We start from the raw sequence: 6000 nt of genomic DNA, 5'->3' as shown, positions 1-6000 counted from the left end.
ATTTGATGTGGCCAAGCGCTGATCAAAGATCTGGGACAGGGTTCTTCAGTCTGCCAACTGCATTCGCCGGCAGTGGGATCCTCCGTTCCGGCAGCCGGCTAATGGACTGTCGGGAAACCCGTGGGCCTGGGTGAGCTGCTGGAGGAGCGGAGGGTCCCGTCGACGGAGAATTCCACCGCAGGCTCTCTGGGGGGGGGGGGGTGACTCTTGGGGGGCTCTATTATGGGGGAGGGGTGACGACTGGGGGGGGTCTCTGTTGTGCGGGGTCTCTGGTGGGGGTCTCTCTTATGAGGGTCTCTGGTCGGGGGGGGGGCCGGTGGAGTCTGGTGGGCAGGATTTGCATTATCGGGGGGCGGGGGGGGGGGGGCGGGAAGGCCCTCCAATGGACTTTGGGGGCGGCCACCTTGAAGGCTTGGTCCACGAGGCCCAAAGTGCCACGGCCCCGCTGGGAAATACCTACACGAATCTGGGACCCGAGAGTCAGAAAATCGCGGCGATTCCAGTGCCCCGTCTGTTAATCGGACGCAAATGGGTCAGTTTGATCTATTTGCATCTTCCCTCTGGCGCAGGGCGCGATCCTCGATGGCGCTGTCAGCGGGGGGGGGGGGGGGGGGCGCGGAGCATCAGAAACGGGCGGCGATCCCGTTTTTTCCATGATGCTGGATTCTCCGCTGCATCGGGAACTCCGCTACCCAAGGCGGGCAACGAAGAATCCAGCCCATGATTTCGTTCAACTGGCTGCATCCTCAAGGCGCACGTGGGTCCCCAGGCTTGGCGGAGATCACGGCTGAGAGTGGGCCACGCGAAAACCCCCACAGAGAAAGTATTTGAGATGGGCAGGTCTCCCTCTCCTCATCGCCGCTTAGCTCTGATTGAGGCCTTTATCCAGTCTGCAATATTATTGGCGATCCATAGTACAGGAATCTGCTGGATGCTGGTCTCTCTGTGGAGGAGGAGCTATTTCAGTGTAGCACTGACCGCCCCCCCCCCCCCCCCCCCCACCCCCCACCCCCACTCCACCCCCATTCTCTACAATTCAGCTCAGATGTAGACTATGTCGTGTTAGGTACACTGGTCTAACACTGGCTGCAACTGGATGCAGCTTAGATCAGAAAGATGCTCCAGACCTTGAAGTTAGTCCAATCAGGTTTATTGAACTAATAGCACAGTTAACACAGTTCTCCGCGAGTTCGACTCTCTGCTAACCTAAGTGTGGTTACTCTCTCTGACTGAACCAGACTAGCTCTTAGCCACGTGGTGGAGATGTGAGATTGTAACAACACCCTTGACTGTCTCTCTAGACGCTCAGCAGTGGAAAGAGGCGGAGTGTGAGTGTCTCGTGTCTTTTATAGTCAGATCCCACCCCTGAGTGTCCTGCCTGCTTATTGGTCATGTCCTGTTCTCTGTGTCCATTAGCTGCTTGTCTGTATATCATTCTGTGTGTGTGCCTGAATATCATGACAGATTAATAGCTACCTTAGAGAGACTTCGAGATTATAATCCCACGCTTGAAAGTATAAAATATATTGTGTATGGAAGAAAACATGGGCAACACTCACATCTCCTGAAAGCTATTGAAATAGCTGAGAATGGAATTGAAAACCGGGGTCTATCAGTGATGCACGATCAATGACCACTAAAGCGAGGTTGTAGTCCCACTGAAGGCTTTAACAAGCTAGATGTTTCCCCACGCAGCTCAGGTACAGAATGAAGGCTGCTGGGGCGGCATGGGCTCTTATACCCTGCCCAGCAGGGCGGAGCTACCATACATCCTAACCAATAGAAAGCATACAGTTTCCACCAATGGTGCTCCAGCCTATCAAGTACCGTAATACCTCTAATACCACAATCAGTAAACTGAATCTTCTGCATCTCTAACTGAGCTCTGCTAGCTCAAGGGGAGCCCAATAACTTATCCCTCTTGTCGCAATCCAGTATCGCGCTCCGTCACAGTCCAATAAACCCCGCCCTCCCGAAATCTAATCGGCAGGATGTTTGCCCCTGGTTATCAGAAAGATAGGGAACAGAGAAGGAATTGAGACAGTTTGCTCAGCGCTCCCGGGGATATTTACTCGAGCTCTTGTCGCTGTTAGACAAGGGCGGAGATGTGATTGACGAGGTGCCTTCCCAAGAATTCAGTGAGGCACCTGGTTTATTTATCTTTCATTCGCCAAGCTTTGTAGCCAGAGCCAGCAGGAGGGGAATGTAGGTGGGAATGCAGGCCGCAAGCTCAAGGTGGACTTGCATTTTTATAGCGCCTTTCAGCACCTCAGGGTGTCCCAAAGGGCTCTGCGGCCAATGAGGTTCTTTTTGAGGTGCAGCCGCTGTTTTAATATCCCCTTCACTGGGGGGGGGGGCGGCTCTGATGGGGTCTGGCCCGCGATTGGGGCCCACCAATCGGCGGGCCCGCCTCGCCAGCCCCGGTCCTATTTTGTTACGCGACCGCGCTAATCCCACTTCCCAGCACTTGTCCCATATTCTTGAACGTGACGGTGTTTCAAGTACTCATCCAAGTGATTTTTAATGTTTGAGAGGTTTCCAGGCTCCACGACCATCCCAGGCCGTGCATTCCAGACTCTCACCACACTCTGAGTGAAATTGTTTTTTTCCCAAATCCCCTCGGAATCTCCTGCCCTTACCCTAAAACGTTGCCCCCTTGTGATTGACCCCCTCAACCCAGGGGAACAGCTGCTCCCTATTTACCCTATCCAAACCCCCTCATAATCTTCGACACCTCAATTATATCCCCCCCCTCGGCCTTCTTAGAACATAGAACATAGAACATACAGTACAGAAGGAGGCCATTCGGCCCATTGAGCCTGCACCGACCCACTTATGCCCTCACTTGGGCCTGGTTTAGCACACTGGGCTAAATAGCTGGCTTGTAATGCAGAACAAAGCAGCAGCGCGTGTTCAATTCCCGTACCAGCCTCCCCGAACAGGCGCCGGAATGTGACGACAAGGGGCTTTTCACAGTAACTTCATTGAAGCCTACTTGTGACAATAAGCGATTATTATTAGGGGCTGGTTTAGCACGGGGATAAATCGCTGGCTTTGAAAGCAGACCAAGGCAGGCCAGCAGCGCGGGTTCAATTCCCGTAACAGCCTCCCCGAACAGGCGCCGGAATGTGGTGACTAGGGGCTTTTCACAGTAACTTCATTTGAAGCCTACTTGTGACAATAAGCGATTTTCATTTCATTTTTCATTTTTCACTTCCACCCTGTCCCCGTAACCCAATAACCCCTCCTAATCTTTTTTGGACACTAAGGGCAAGTTAGCATGGCCAATTCACCTAACCTGCAGGCCTTTGGACTGTGCTCCAAAGATAACAAGCCAAGCCTATCCAGTCTCTCCTTACAGCTCAGATGCTCCATCCCAGCCAACATCCTGGTGAATCTCCTCTGCACCCTCTCCAGTGCAATCGCCTCCTTCCTATAATGTGGCGACGAGAACTGCACACAGTGCTCCAGCTGTGGCCTCACCAACCTTCTGCATAGCTCCAACATAACCTCATTGCTCTTATATTCTCTGCCACGGCTGATAAAGTGTCCCACATGCCTTCTTAACCACTCTTTTCACCTGCTCTGTCACCCTCAGGGCTCTGTGAACAAGTACCCCAAGATCCAGCTGTTCCTCTGAGCTTCCTAGTGTGCTGCCGTTCATTGCATCCTCTCTTTCTCTGTTCCTTCGTCCAAAGTGCATTGCCTCGTACTTATCAGGGTTAAATACCATCTGCCTCCTTCCTATAATGTCTCTCCCCCTGACTTTCTCTTCCCCTCACTCTCTCCCTCGCTCGCTTCCCCTCTCCAGAATGAGACCGTAAGAAGCAGGAGCAGAAGTAGGCCATTCGGCCCATCGGGCCTGCTCCGCCATTCAATACGGAGGGGAGCAGGAAAGTGGACTTAATTTGTGTTAGCTGAGCCACGATCTTATTAAACAGCGGAGCAGGCTGGAAGGGCATCAATGGCCTACTCCTGTTCCTGGTTCTTCGTTTTATGGTCAACTAACGAGGCCACTGTGCTACTGTTCCCAAGTTATAGTGTAGGAAATACAGCAGCCAACTCCTCCATTTATCGCCTGATCAGAAAGCCTTTACGGAAGGCCTGACGGCGAAGCGGTCCCCCAGCTCTGGGCGGGACATGTCCCACAGCCCCTGCAGTGGGAGTTGAAGGAAAACCTTCTGACCCAGACCGTCTGTGTCACTGCTGACGCTGTATGTGAGACCCTTTCTGCCCCCCCCCCCCTTTGCACCCCCCCCTCATCCTCAGAATGACTATCCTCCTTTCTCCAGCCCTGACGATGGGGTTATTTTTTGATCCTTGAGAGTAAGGGAGGAACAGTGAATGAGCGTTCTGTGTCGATGTGAGAGACTGATTGTTAGCAGATGACCTCAGATCATGGATTCTCTCGGGGGACGTTTTATTTTAGGAATGCGGCATAAGTCGTGACCTAAACCTTGACCCACACAACCTTCTGGAATGCAGAGATGAATAGAACATTGCCCGTACTATGTGTACTGCAGTCTTTTTAATAGCTCTTCCCTTTCCGTTGGTTGAGCAATTGGATGTGGTTCACTCATTCCAGGGATGTTTAATGCCAGTATCAAATTCACGAAGAGCATCCTGTTTCCCATGGATGTTCTACCAGTTGGCTAGTTCCTTCCAAGGGCCAACACCAGCACAATGGGCTGAATGGCCTCCTTCTCTGCTGCATAATTCCACGATTCTTCCTATTTGTCGCTACAACCTGGTGATCGGGTTTCAAATCAATCGTGACGCCAAAGCCTGAACGAAAGTGGCCCCCGTGATCCTTGGCTCTGCAAAAGGCATCGAATTTTTTTTAAAAGGGAGGTGACTATGCTAAACATTTATTCATCGCTGGTGGAATCGCCGCTCATTTATCCAAATCCATCTGGTTCAAATGTCGCAGTGCGCCCATGTGGTGATACCAGGTATTGCAGTACCTGAGAGGTGGATGCCCATTGGCTAGACCTAGGGGTCTACCATTGGCCAACGTACGTAGCTCCGCCCTGAGAGGCGGGGTATAAGAACCCATGCCGTCCCAGCAGCCTTCACTTTCTGTATCGGAGCTGCTGGGTACAGTTCTAGCTGATTAACGCCGATTAGTTATGACTCACCTTGTCTCGAGAGTAATTGATTGTGCATCAGCCCAATTCTGGGAATCATCCTTTAAGGGCAGATGTCAAGGCCTTGGAAGACATGTAGATGGGATTTACCAGAATGTTTCCAGGGTTGAGGTAATTTAGTTCCAGGAAAAGACTGGAGAACCTGGTTACGTGCAGCTCCCAGCGACACTCAAGAAGCTCGACCACCCGGGACAAAGCAGCCCCGCTTGCTCAGCACCCCACTCCCCACCTTCAGCATTCGCTCCCCGCCACCATTGACGCACAGTGGCGGTCGTGTGTACCATCTTCGAGATGCACTGTAGCAACAAGCCAGGGCTCCTTCTCACCGCACCTTGGACTCCGCCACCAAGAAGGACGGGGGGCAGCAGACACAGGGGGGGTACATCACCCCTCGTAAACCCCCTTCCAAGCCACACACCATCCTGACTTGGAACTGTGTCGCCGTTCCTTCCCTGTCTCTGGGTTGAAAGCCTGGACCTCTCTTCCTAACAGCACTCAGGGTACACCTACACCACATCGGTTGCAGCGGTTCAAGAAGATGGCTCATTCTCGGGGGCACTTAGGGGCGGGCACAACATACATAATCCCACAAAATAATAATTTTTTTAAAAGCTGGGATTGTTATCCTCGAAGCAGAGAATGTGAACGGAAGGTTTAGTGTGCGTAGATGTTCAAAATAATGATGGATTTTGATAGAATAGTTGAGGTGAAAATGCTTCCACGTTTACACTGTCAGAGGACACAGATTTAAGATTAGGTTGTGGGCCGATGAGGAGAATTGTTTTTGAACAGTTGTGACCTGGAAAGGTGGAGGAAGCAGACTTAATAATAACTTTCAAAGGAGAATTGGAGA

Source organism: Scyliorhinus torazame, chromosome 31 (assembly GCF_047496885.1).
Source record: "Scyliorhinus torazame isolate Kashiwa2021f chromosome 31, sScyTor2.1, whole genome shotgun sequence".
NCBI classification, from domain to species: Eukaryota; Metazoa; Chordata; class Chondrichthyes; order Carcharhiniformes; family Scyliorhinidae; genus Scyliorhinus; species Scyliorhinus torazame.
Note: the sequence above shows the minus strand (reverse complement) of the source record.